Here is a 5,329-nt window from a genome sequence, read left to right as displayed (position 1 = left end):
GTGGAACCGGACCCTCTTTGCAGATTTATCCACCTTTGGTGGGTTTCATGTTTTCCAGGAGAAAGTGAAGATGAGCCACACAACTCCTTCTTTAAGCAGCCAATCAATCTTTTAGGTTTTTGTTATTTTTTTTAATTTATTTTGTAACGTTAGAGGTCGATAATTGTTTTTCTCCTTTGGTAAAAAACAACTGGTCTGTTATAATGGGTTAACAGTTGGACAATTAGCTCAGGTTTTTAAGAGGGGTTTTCATTAGGCTAATAGTGAGGGGGGAGTGGGGGGGGGGGTTATGTTGAAGGTTATGTTGCTTCTCGTGCTAAGGAGTTTGCTGTAAGTCAGAGATTGAGCCTCAGCTGTTGTTATGAAGTGAGGCCCGGACGACGGGACAGCTGCTGGAGCCAAGAAAGCAAAAGTTATTACTGTGCTGAGCAGTTGTCCCCTGTTTGGCCACCGTGTTGTTGTAGCAGCACAGCAGACAGTGGACGGTGGATGTAAAGACGGTCGTTTTAGTTCGTTTATCATCTCACAACAGTAAACAACTGGTTAGCAGCGAAGAAATAAAAAATATATCTTATATTCTGCACTCAGAATATATCAAGACAAATAAACTAATTTTTATTTTATTGCTGCCACATTATTTTCAAATATACAACTAAACAGGCACGACGGCGTGACATGCATCAGCCTGACATCCTCTCTACAGATGGTGCTTTGACCTTTGCCCATAAATCGGAGGTAAACCCCCTGAACACTGCTGCCGGATCAGACACGTTTGCAAGTCAAATCATCTGCCCTCCGAATATTTGAGAGGAGAACTGGGGACAAGAGTCCGTGAAGCCCAGAGAGCAGGTGACATCACGGTCGCCACTCTGCCAACCTTCACAGTCAGAAGGCTCGGGGGCTGATATTGGGGAAAATCCCTGCAGAGCACAGTCAAACATGATTTTCACTACCTTGTAGAAGAGCAATGTGACGTTTTAATGATAATTTGGATTTTTTTTAAATATTATCCTTTAATGCCCCGTAGGCAGTAAGGGCACAGGGGCTTCAGGAGACAAGAAATATGATAGACTGAAAGCTTTTCTGGACAGAGATCAAGAAACTGCTGACGAAGCAAGACTAAACATTACAAACCACGGCTGAAAGATCTGCACATGTGCTGCCCCTGCCCTCACCCCCGCCAACACAGGATTAGTCCCATCCTGGCAGATCAGCTTCACGTTCATACATTCGTACAGGCCAGGAAAAACAAACAAACAAACAAAAAAACGTACACACACTTAATTTACTGTACATGTATAAATGTGTGCAAAAATACTCACTAAAAATATAAATATATAAAAAATATTTGAATTTTGATGTATATTATAGTATATTTGAAATATAGTAAGTAAAAATATATATATTTTCAAATCCTCATGACATACACCTATAAAAAGGTCACAGCAGGATTTCAATCACGTTAACAAAATCAAACTGTGGCTCAGGGCTGTTTTTATAAAGTGTGTCTTACGTGTGGACATCGTGGAAGCAGGCAGGACAGAAATGTGATACCAGGGAGACCTTCTTCAGGTGTGGCAGGTTTATTAACAAAACAGGACCAGGCACAAACTACCAGGAAACACAGAACAGGAAACTCACAAACAGGTACAACACGATGATCCCACCAAGACAGAGTGTGGCTGAGACCAGGTGACACCAGTGAGACTAATGACAGAGACACAGGTGAGCGTGATCACACTGATTAAGCCCTGAGCAGACAGCAGGAACAGACAGACCTGACAGCGTGTCCTCGTTTAACCTTAAAAAACTAAATCATCCAGTTTCCTTTAGTGTTTTTTTTTTCTTTTCTTTTGAATTCCTCTCATGATCCGTCCCTGATTTTTGCCAGTAAATTCTCGGTTTTCAAACACTACACGACAATTGCTGCATTCACTGCCCCAATTTTAAACATTACCAGGTGGCACAGACTCACTGTGGCACGTCATCCAGCAGAGATACTGTACAATTATGGTCATGTCAGCTTCGGAGACATACAGAAAAAAAATCTTAAATAAGCTCAAATGAATCACTAGTACAATCAGTATCACTATTACCATCACACCTACTCCTCCGCCTCTTCCATGAAGCCATAAAAGCAGACAGGCAGCAGCGGAGCCATTCAAGCTCCAGGCTGCCTGCCTGTAAAGGGTCAAAGTTCAAACTCTTTAGCCCTGACACTGAATAGACCTCCTTGCTGGCGCAGGATGAGACTTGACGATGTCACCCTTCCTGCATCCCGGCAGTAGCTCAGCTTGGTTTTTACAACGTCCTTCGTGTCCTTTCATCCTTGTCTCAGGCCTTTGAAAAGTGGACACTGTCGTTCCTTCAGCACATGTGACATCAGGGCTCATTAAGACAAATAGTGATTTTTTTTTCTTGCAGTGTTCTCTCCTACTGAAGGGTGACGGTACCAGCTGGGAGCGGGTCGTTCAGGGCCACCAGGATGATGGAGCGTTCAGGAATGTTCTTTAGGTTGGAGAATGTGTTAGTCAAGGGTAAAATCGAACTTATTTTACTTCTTTTGTACTGCATAACCAGTAAAAGTAGTTACAACAACATGATGTCAATGTTGTTGTTTTTCAGGAACTAAAAGGGTTTAAACCTCAGCTCTCTGGCCCTGTTTGACTTATTGTCTGTATAATACTAACTCATGGACTTCCTTAAAAGCCAACAGAGCGCTGTCAAACACTGTAGCTGTTATTCTACGAAATCCTGTGATTATGATTGTCACTGAGGGATGATTGTTGTCAGAAACCAGTGGACGTTAACCAAAGCAAATGTTATCCTAAAAAATTGCCGCAGGGGGAGAGGGGCAAAAGGGTAGAGAACCAGAGTTGGACTCCATGAAGCTCTGTCTTTGGTCAAGGTTGAGTCTCACACACACCAGCTCCACCTTTGAGAGCTTACTGTACCTGGACTGAGATCAACGACAAACTTCATTTCCAGGAAAAGCTGGAACTGTTTCTATAGGTACATTAAACTGTTGTCTGTGACTTCAAATCCTAGTTTGTCAGACACAAGGAATCAGTAGCTTGATGCTATTTTTTAAACATAACATGTAACCCAGTCAAAGAGGTCACCGCCCTTTAGTTTTGATGACACATTTTTGTACCATTTGTACCATTCAGAAACTCTTTTTAGTCTCAGTTTACTCTCTTTCTAGTTTTGCAGGAACATCCACGGTGTTGCTGTTCCTGTTCACCACTGGCACAAAGGTTCCAAACTCTGTTTTTCCCAAGCTGCTGACAAATGGACATGGATCTACTTAGAACAGTTAAATTGTGTTTTCAGCTCGGTCACGGTGCTTCAGTCACAGTCACTGACAATATTTCTGAAGAATGTTAAGGAATATCTCCCTCAATCCATGATTTTTTTTTTAAATCAAGAAATGGATTGTGTTAAAGAAATATGTTTTTAAAACCCCATTCAGCAGCAGCTTCTGCTTTCACCTGACTCTCTGAAACTTTCACTTATTTTGTATATCCAAATTCTGAGGGATTTGGTTTTTCTGTAAGATACGACCCATTTTTATTTAATAAAATAGGGTTTCACGTTGAACAAAGGGAATTTAATGAATTTTTACTAAAAATAATGATCATGTTGCTATTTAGCTACCACCCATTTAGTCGTCTATGACTATCTGTCATTATTCAAACTCTTCTGTACGTTCTGGACATAAGCCAGACTTTGAAGTGAAAGCCGTGAACGTGTCAACGTTCCTGTAAAAGAGTGAATTTTATCTCAGATGATCTTTTATCCTTGTCTCCGCAGCAAACACATTGAACTTATTTTAATGTATTGAAATCACCTTCCACCTCTGCTGGTCCAAAAATACCTGCCCGCATTTGCATGGTCATGCATTTAACTGCTGCAGTCAAATCAAACTGCTCCCGTCCAACGCTGCAGTGACAGAGAGCAGACACTGTTTCTCTGAAGCCACAATACAGTCACATTTATGCCCCCTGCTGGGACACCAGGACGATGAGTGCAAGCAACTTGGTGGGACACAGTAAAGGCGCCAGAACGTTCTGCCGTGGGTGGTGTCTCTGACCACGCTGGGGTTCTTTTGTTGTAGCACAGTCTGCGCTGAACTCAAGTGACCAACAAAAGTGTAAATGTCTTCACTGTGAAACAGGCCTCAGGGGCAATAAGGGCATTTACCAGGGCATTGTTCTATAAAGTCTTTCCTTAACTTCATTGGCTAACCCCTCGGTTTTCAACATTTGGCTGAAACACTTTTATCTTTTTTTGCCCATTTGTTTATATAGTTTGGCTAACAAAAATATTTTTGCTAGACTTTCTTGGACTTTTTGTGTTTTACCAGTAGACCATACGGTCAAATGCAAACGACTGTTAGAGCTAATTCTTTTATATGAACTCCATACACTCAAATACATTTAATGAAGAATTGAGTATACATTTTTTTCATTTCGTGATATGAGTTAAAAAGTTCATTTTTGATGGAACAAAACTTAATATGGCGTAACGCTGAAACTTGTACAGACAGTTGCAGAGGCTTGTTTCAACTTCACTTAACCTTGTGTAGGAGATAACACGCATGAAGCCGCAGTTAGAGATTTGATATTACAGTACTTAGTAAATCGGATCAAAGAGAAGCAAACAAGGAAACAAACAAAGTAAACAATGAAAGCTAATTTTAAAAACACAACTGAGAAAGTGTGGGTCAGGGTGGACAGTGGGAAAGTGAAGGAGGTTGTTCAAATGCTTTCTCATCCGCTTCCATTTTAGGTTCACACACATTCACACGCACACACACCTCTCCTGCTGGCCCCATGCGTATTGTTTTATTCTTCGACAATAGATTTAGTTACATAATGAAGCCCATCCATATCAAAGGCTGGAGCAGGGATAGACTGGCCCGGCTCCAAGCCCCTCGACGGGCCAAAACCACATGGGAGAATAAACTCTTACCTACTCTTTACCCACCCACTACTCTGCCCTGCTCTTCGTCACACCACAAAAGATATCAAGTGTGAGAGGACAGACATGTGTTGCTGATCATGCGCATATTAAACAAATATTGCAATGGTCACCTAATATGTTGCGGTGTTCTGTCCGTTTTAAATTGTCCCAGAAGGCGGAGAAAGTGTGGCAGCCCAGACATGGTTTTGAAATGCATTCCTCGCGGCCTTGAAGTGTTTGGGTTCGTCAGAATGGAGCTTGTAGTCGAAGTAGAAACCCTGAACACGGGCTGTGGGGTGAGTGGGATTCGGTGGACTCGTCTGAATCGCCATGTTGCACTGGGGGATGAGATTCGGTGCTCCCA

General features: G+C 42.0%; 1 long non-coding RNA gene across 1 annotated transcript; it reads left to right on the top strand.

Annotated features, from left to right (window-relative positions):
* Window positions 1-2,396: 2,396 nt before the first annotated feature.
* Window positions 2,397-3,351, top strand: LOC107989869 (uncharacterized). The gene is made up of 3 exons (XR_001761389.2): window positions 2,397-2,537; window positions 2,626-3,012; window positions 3,206-3,351. It is a non-coding gene; the product is annotated as an uncharacterized LOC107989869 (long non-coding RNA).
* The last annotated feature ends 1,978 nt before the right edge of the window (window positions 3,352-5,329 follow it).

The sequence above is a fragment of the Cynoglossus semilaevis genome, chromosome 17, assembly GCF_000523025.1.
Source record: "Cynoglossus semilaevis isolate Cse_v1.0 chromosome 17, Cse_v1.0, whole genome shotgun sequence".
Classification (NCBI taxonomy): Eukaryota; Metazoa; Chordata; class Actinopteri; order Pleuronectiformes; family Cynoglossidae; genus Cynoglossus; species Cynoglossus semilaevis.
This window is presented reverse-complemented; position numbering and strand designations above follow the sequence as displayed.